Genomic DNA, 8940 nt, shown 5'->3' on the forward strand with positions numbered 1-8940 from the left:
TTTGGGGGATGTACACAAAAGGTTTAAATGTTTACAAAATAATTTATTTCAGACAAAATCTCCTTTCAATTGTGTGGATAGTAAAAGTAAACATTTAACCTTTTGTATATACGCCCCCCCCCCCCCCCCCCCCCAAAAAAAACCCCCCACTGTATCCAGTTTTTGAAATGAAATCTTGGTTTCACACGGATCGCTCGCTGCTTCTTGTTAATTTCTCAAGCACAGTATTTGATTTCATTGTTCTGCTTTGGTATATTGGGTCGTGCAGCAGAATGAATAAGAATCTCAAGATCAATTCAAGATCACGAGAACTGCCATGTAGCTTTCAGCCCCTGCCGCATGAAATGAATACACCTCAGCCACAATGGCAATGCCTGTTTATAAACTGCTGTACGAGTACCGTTTCTTTTTAAATATCATTTATCACATATGGTAGAATGCTTTTTTTTAAAACAGCAAAGTTTAATTGGACTACATATAATTCATTCACATGCATTTCAAATAACAATAAACAGAATAGCTTGTTTGCAATAACAGAATAAGTAAGGGCTCGTTTCTTACATGCACAGCTCTGGACAAAAGTGTTGCATCCCCCTATAGAATTAACACATTTTGCTTCATAAAGTCAAATGAAACTTGCTGAATAATGTTGCGTTAACATACTGAATTACATACCGCTTTGTAGTTTCCCACATACTTAACCGAAAAACTGACAAAGATTGAAATCTAACATGAAATACTGTCCTACTATTATGGCTTCTAGTAGACTTTTGTAATATCATTTTTAAATTTCTTTGATTTTTTTAATATAATTATGTCTCAATCCTAAAATTCTTGGTGATGCAAAACTTTTGGCCACAGCTATAGATGTAAATTTTAAAAAATGAGCATGTAATCTGAGCTGTAATCTCTGAAGCACATCCACAGTGTTGGTTTTCTTTCACCGGGCTGCTCCCATTAAAGTGTGTAATTCATGGTACTGGTTCTGTTTTCTCTTACAGCACTCGTGTGACTAAATGGATCAGAACCCTGGAGCTGCTGTTCTCTCTCTGGTATTGTGTCTGTGTTCAGCAGGGACCTCGCCTCTAGCAACAGGTAGGCATTCTTCTCTTACAGATACTGAGAACAAACACTCAGTTTTAAATGCTGAAACATTGATAGACATTTATACCGGACCTGAAAACACTGAAAATTATTTGAATTAAGATTTTGTTTTAGGTCACTAAGCCTTTTGCTCTGCATTGTCATAGAAGAACACAAGGTGTATCTGGAAGTGAACAAAGGGAGATTAATTGTTACTTTTGAATCTTTAAAAGGTGTTTTTCACCCTTTATCATGCTGAACCCCATAACAAACAGCAGTGTTATAATGAAAAGACACGCGTCCTGAAGAGAGCCGCGCTGTCTTTGATAACTCTCTACTCTGCAGTGACAAGCCACAGCTGGGTTTTATGAACGGCTTTTACAGCTCCGGGGAATCCAGCTGGATTTTCAATTTTAGTGGAAATCTCGGTGTGACCACAGACCACAGTGCTGCATGCAATCCAGAGGGCTCATCCCAGCGGGTAGAAGTTGATCAAATTCTCACTTAATGGTTACTTCGAGTGAATTCATTATTATCTAAACAGTAGTAGATAAGGAGGGGTTTGGAATTAAATTGCTATCAGTGGCACTTGAATGAAGTAAATTGAAACTGGCTATTTATATCCTCACTATTAATAGTTTTTTTCTATATTCGTGGGAGTTTAGCTCTGTGTATGTCTGGTGTTTTCCACCTCTGCTGGACTGTTTATTTTGCTGGGTTTCCAAAACCCATGGAAACTTGTGGCAACATTAAAAGGCTTCACCTTGAATTAATGTTATTCTATCAGACTATTCATCGGGTAAGCCCCATTGTGATGCAGCCCACTGTAATGCAGCCTACAACTTGTTTAGTGCAAAAAGGTGATGTTTAAGAAAAAAAGAAGTTGGGTTCACAGAAAAATAAGTGTTTGTCTATTAAATATCAAATCTATCATTACGTGACTAATACATGTTGCAGATTATGGGTATGAATATTAGTCTTGTAATATATGTGGAATGATTTCTACATATAGTATCGAGAATATCTTTATACTCAGTGAGTCTTAGATACTGTATTCTCCAGTTATTTTGTTTTAAATCTCTTTCCCAAATTATAATTTTATGATTAAAATTATACGTTGCAACTAAGTAAAATGTATTAATATTACTACAGACACGAGTTTGATTAAGAATTGTTTAAATGTTTTGTAATTCTAATAATAATAACATTTTGAGAGGTGTATAAAAGTTTAAATGTATAAAAACAGAAGCCACACACTGAATCATTGGGATCGGGTAGTTTCATCCTCACCTTATAATTCAAAAATGATTTCATTCCTTTCTGATTCTTTATTATCAGACACTGCTTATTTATTAATAACAATTGTATATATATATATATATATATATATATATATATATATATATATATATATATATATATATATATATATATATAAAATCAAAGGAAAGCTAAATCTTGTGATTATTCAACAACAGATCTTTGTATATTATGTCTTGTTATTGGTAACATATTGCATGTTAATCACTCAAAACTTCTCTTGATTAGATTTCTTTTCCCCCATGATCTTTTTCATAGTTGTGGACAAATAATTCAACCTGGTATTTGAGTTTGTTTGGTTTTCTTCTTGTTAAAATCATTCTGTCCATTTTTTGGCCAATATCTTGTAGTCATGCTTTGTTAATGATATTGGTCTTAATGATTGCATCTTCTTATTTTATTTCTTAACTAAGGGAAATTATTATGCTATGGAATATTTGTTATATGCTTTATGAGATGCATATCCAGGCAGTAGACGTTTAACACATGCTTTAATTAATTCAGCTGTATGACCATGACTATTTTGTTAATGGAAAATCTATGCAGAAATACATATATATGGGGCTCCCGAGTGGTCGGTAGGTCGGTCAAGGTGTTCTCGGTTCACCGCGCACCAGCGACCCCTGTAGTCTGGCCGGGCACCTGCGGGCTTGCCTGTAAGCTGCCCGAGAGCTGCGTTGTCCTCCGGACGCTGTAGCTCTTGGGCGGCTGCATGGTGAGTCCGCAGTGTGAAAAGAAGCAGTCGGCTTGACGGCACACGCTTCGGAGGACAGCGTGTGTTCATCTTCACCCTCCCGAGTCAGCGCAGGCCGACCGTAATAAAATAATTGGGCATTCCAAAATTGGGAGAAAATAATTGGCAAATAATAAAAATAAAAAAGAAGATATATATATATATATATATATATATATATATATATATATATATATATATATATATATATATATATATATATATATATATATTGTTCGGCATTATCATTTCTATGCAGGAATAAATACATTATTCTATGATATACCTTCATTTACCAATAAGCTGGTAAATAAGATGAACCGGTAATGTCCAAAAAGCAATCTATTTCTTCACAATTTCTGACAACTGCGAAATGTTTTTTGCAATTGAAAATGAAATAGTTCTTGTTTTAAATCCCCAATGCAGCTTTTCTAAATAAAGGGGGTTTAAAATGAAACATATTTTCACTTTCAGACTATTATCAAAAAGCAGATTTCAATTGGTCTCATCACGAGTAGTTGATCATTTCTGTTTTCGGTAATATTTTTGTTTCATTTATGTTTCTACAGGAATAGAGCGCTATGCTCGGACGGGAGACACCGTTGTCCTGCCTTGCAGAGAGGCTTCGGCGGGGTTCAGGGAATCGATACAGTGGTCTTACAACACGGCCTCTGGCACGCGCTCTCCTTTATTCACTCTTCAAAGCTCTGGGGCAATTATAACGGGAGTAACAAAGCTTAAGGACAGGAAACAGATTGTACACAACTCATCTCTAAGGATACAGGAATTGAAAAAAGATGACTTTGGGACGTACACGTGTGATGTTTGCACTGGCAAAGGTCACTGCACTACAGTATCACAGATTTCCTTGTTGCTTTCAAAAGGTGAGTTCACGGCTTTGATAATCATTAAGACTCAGTTCACCCTTTAGCTGCTGATGAAATCAGAGTGAATGTAGCAAAGGCATGCGATTTTCATAGCAGCATTCTGCAATCTACAGCCCCTGTTGACTTGGCAGATTAATAATGATGGCAGGAAATGATCCGTCACGTTTTGAGTGAGTTCCCTTCAATGCACATTTATTATTTCATTGAAATGTATGGATGTTCACAGTCAGAGCTACTTATTTATTTTGGGCAGGCTGGTTAACAAAAAAATAAATAAATAAAATAGCAATAATAAATAGTTTGAACCATCGTGTTGTTTCTGATCAGTGGTTAAGGAGGGCAGGCGGCGCTGTGCCCCGGGATGGGGTAAAAGCCGGAACGAGACGGAACGGCCCGGAACGGTACTTTAATGAATTCAATTGCTTTAAAAAACAGCATAGAAAGTTACACACACGTGAGGAGAATATTTTAACAACCAGAACCGATTAGTAACGCGCTGTCATTATCCCGTTCCGGGCCAGAACCCTCTTTTTATCACCAAAAAGCTCCAACACTGGGTTCCGAAGGTGCAAAGACGACTAAAATTATACACACAATACAACTAAGTGAGAACAACATAACACTATTGAAAATACCCACCGAACCCATCTTTCATTTCCCATTGTGTGCAACAAACAGCTTGATTAATAAAGCTGCCCAGAAGCTGCACAGGAAATGAAAAAAGACGCATAATACAGTGAGTAACATATTTGCAAAAATTGTCCGACCTTTAATTGCCCATTCCCTGCATGAAATGGTTTAATATGAGTAGACCTACTGCAAATTCAAGAATGGGTATTCAGCCGAGTGGTTGTTCGTTGGTTTTTACTGTCTATACAAACTACACTTTTCAGCCAACACCTGCAAAGGGCCACTGATTAGTACTTTAATACTGTACTGGATCGGAACACTACATTTGCCTACAAATTCAGTGACGACAGAGAATATCATGTTATTGACCAGATCTTGTTTTTAGTGATTAAGCACTAGAATCAAATTTCAGCTATGTGTTATACTCTCAGGAAAACAAAATTTAGCAAAAACGGTTCTATGTCTTAGATGTGGAACCGTTTATCTGGTGCTGATTGAAACCACGTGTAAAATTCTGTATTTGTACTTTATAATAATCAGTGTAATAGTCCATGCAGTATGCTGAAAACTCTGTACTCATTTCTCCAAAATGTCATGACTTCTGTAAACTGCTGAATGTGCTTCGCGTTGACAACCATTCCAGCTTGTGTTGGTAGTTTGTGGTACACTGGATGTTGTTGTAGACTGAATGATGAGAATATAGGGGTTAGAGAACATCAGCTTGCTCCTGGGTTCCTATGCGCTTCTTCTTGGTCCATGCATCACTAATAGAGAGTGAATTCGTCCATATTACTAGATGTACATATTTTAAGAGTCATAATATAAGAAACATGTGTGTGTACTTTTAAGATGTTGACTGTGTAACCACATAGAAATTGTTGTTTGTTCACTTTAACAAGCTGATGAGTTTTTAGAGTGAGATGCAAAAGCTGCAGTAGCAAATGTGTGATATTAAGATTGCAATGTAAAACGAGTGAGATGTAGGTCGGATTGTTAAACTGTATCTCATTTTTAACGTGGTAAAAATCAGATAACCCCACAATCACACTCCTCACCCGTGCTCACAATATCCAGATATTCAGTAATTGCTCCCTCCCTCCCTGGCCGAACAACCAACAATAGCCCCCAACACACCCTGCCCAAAACACCTCCTCCTCCCTCCTCCTGTTTCATTAGTAAATGTGCTCCCTCTGTGCACAGAATATTATAGGCTACAGCGCAATTATTGGACGAATTGTCATGCACTCGTCTAATGACATTAGAGCGAGAGTCGAGAGTTAAAAAAGGTGAATTAGCTAGGTATTCGATGACGCTTGGGTAAGGTGGTTAAAGACAAAGGCTTCATACCAGGTGGTTCTAGGTTCAAATCCCAATTCACACTGTGTGTGACCCAGAGCAAATCACTTAATATGCTTGTGCTCCGTCCTTGAGACGTAGGTCCTATTGAAGGTGACTGTGATGCATAGTTCACCCCTAGTCTCTGGAAGTCGCTTTGGATAGAAGCGTCTTCTAAAATGACTAATTAATAATAATGAATAATAAGACACAAAACTGCTTGACTCAGAGACTCCAGACCGCGCCCAACTTCCCACTGAGAACGGGTAATAACCATTCGTTTTGACTGGTTCCAAATAGTTTTAAACAGCAGGCTAACAACCATAAATAAACGTTGAAATCTCGAAGTATTTATAAGAAACCCTAAAACTCAAAAATAACCCCCAGGGCTTCTAATCTATATAGCCTTCTAATACTGAAAAGACATGCAAATTGATTAAAAATCACAGGTTGTGTGCATGGCTCCACATTTGAAAGCCATATATTAAATTAGACTTCAACAGTAAATACCGCGTTGGTGACTAAACATTCCGCTACTTATTAGCAATAAAGGTCATACTGTAGCGAGGGCTAAACTGGGTTAAAATATAATTTATGGTTGCCGTCTACGCCACTGAAGGCACTACCTTCAAATTAAGTTAAAGATTTTAGGTTGTTAGCACCAGGTTCTTTCATTTGGGCCAGAGGATAAGGTCTTGACCAAGTACAACACAAACACACAATAAAAATGCCAGGGATGTAAAATAGTTAAATTTATTTAAAACACAATTTCGTTTCAATTCTCATATTGCACACACTATTGCTGTCTGTTAGTTGCAGCGTTTCAGCCAAATACTTCAATTCGATGCATTGTTTCAAGGGTTCAGTCGTGCTTTCTCAGGCATTACACTGTTCATAGTTTAATATAGCAGCAACTCATTTCGAGCAAGAATACATTGTTTAATTTCTCTCTCCTATTCAGACAGGAGGTTCCCAAATTAAACACAAACATGTTAGTTTGTTTATTCTGTTTATTTTATTTATTTATTTATTTATGCATATGACACACAATGTAAAAACGAATTAATTTTTTTTGAAGAAGTAAATGGGAAATGCATCAAGGTTTCTGTATTTGAAGTCACCCTGCATAACATTAAAATCTAAACTGTTTTGCTTTGTTTGCTCGTTTTTTCTTACATGTTGTAAACTACATAATTGTAAGATAGTGTGTTTGCTTGCCTTTTTATTATTATTATTATGTATTTCTTAGCAGACGCCCTTATCCAGGGCGACTTACAATCGCAAGCAAATACAAATACAGTGCACTGTAATTGCATTGTATCCATTTTGTATCAATTATAGCCTATGTACATATATGAAAAAAAAAACAGGCCCGATTACAACGAGATCGCGTGCTGTGCTTTGTCAACATCGTTCTTATATTTAAAATAAATTATAAAAAATGTACAATGCAAGTATTTTTAAAGCACGGCACAGGTTTATCACAAACTCGAAAATGCCGTTCCAAGTCTCATTTTACAGTTACGGTCGCCGTTTTCACTGAAGTGTTTTTACAGGAGGTAAAGGCTTTATCGCTAACCGAATTGCTCTGCTGCCAGCTTTCGATATCCCAGTTAAGTAAATATTTCACAGTTACATACTATTAAACAAATACATTTCATCAGTGAACACAAACTGCTAAATAAGCACCGCATTACTGTGAATGTCAAAGTAGAAATATGTAGCAACGGTTTAAATAACACGCCTACACAGATAATCACGCATAAACTACAATAAAAGGCGTAGGATCTCGCTTTCATCTTGGCAAATTTGTCAACACCAGCCTGTGAGTCAAATGTTTTTGCTTGTCGGGTTAGTTCGCAATAACCAAAAGATCCGCTCAATCTCTCGTCACCATGCTGCGTGTTATGTTTTAACCATTTTCATGCACAAAAATAACTTTTCATTTGGCAACCATGGCCGACTTCATTCCAGAACCGGGTTCGATTAGAAGAGAATGATGTTTGAAAACTTATTTTATTAGTTTGGGAAGAAAGTCATCCTATATGTGATTATATTATGTGGGAGGTCAAAAAATGGAAGACATAATGCACTATAGCAAATGATGCCTCAGGTGTGATGGTATTTCACTGCACCAGCAGGCAGTCCTTCTAAATGATTCACTCTTGAAAACTCTGATAGAATGAAGCTGTTTCTCAACTCGTCTGTCTCCATACGAGACGTCAGCGCAGAAGATGTTGGGATGTTCATGTGTAATTATTGTTCTGAAAACAGCCAGCCTTGCTCAACAGTGACAAGTGTCTCCTTGGTTCTTTCACAGAGTAAGTTTAGGGATTTACACAACAATACTGTTTATTATAGTGCTGTGCTCAGAAGAGCCAGCTGCCCAGTGTAGCTTATAGGATAGCAGGCACTCTACGTGACACGTCTCAAAGTGTTTATTTATACTGTCCTGGTGGGATACCTGACTGTTCTCATTGATTCCTTCCTCAAATTGTTTTAGGGGAAGTTACAGGTTGCAATTTACTGCAAATGTATTTATTTTGTTTATTGTATTTATGATTGGTATGTAAGTTGTGTATTGTACTCTTAATGCACTAACACTGCGTAATATTTTTGTAAGACCATGTGACAGGTTGGCCGAGTGGTGACGTCACAGACCAGGAAGTAACCACACACAGACAAGGTACTACGGGTGAGTCACAAATGCGCTAATTACAAACAAAACTAAACACTACACCCAAAACAAAACAAAACACTACACCCAAAACACTACACCCCAAACGCTACACACAAAACACTACACCCTAAACAAAACACTACACACAAAACACTACACCCTAAACAAAACACTACACACAAAACACTACACCCAAAACAAAACACTACACACAAAACACTACACCCCAAACGCTACACTACACCCAAAACAAAACACTACACACAAAACAC

At 37.1% G+C, this 8940-nt stretch overlaps 1 long non-coding RNA gene across 1 annotated transcript; it reads left to right on the forward strand.

The window, feature by feature from the left end:
• Positions 1–998: 998 nt before the first annotated feature.
• Positions 999–8681, forward strand: LOC117412834 (uncharacterized). Its single transcript, XR_009308196.1, has 3 exons — positions 999–1095; positions 3706–4020; positions 8612–8681. It is a non-coding gene; the product is annotated as an uncharacterized LOC117412834 (long non-coding RNA).
• Positions 8682–8940: the final 259 nt, after the last annotated feature.

This window comes from Acipenser ruthenus, chromosome 23 (assembly GCF_902713425.1).
Source record: "Acipenser ruthenus chromosome 23, fAciRut3.2 maternal haplotype, whole genome shotgun sequence".
In the NCBI taxonomy this organism is placed as follows: domain Eukaryota; kingdom Metazoa; phylum Chordata; class Actinopteri; order Acipenseriformes; family Acipenseridae; genus Acipenser; species Acipenser ruthenus.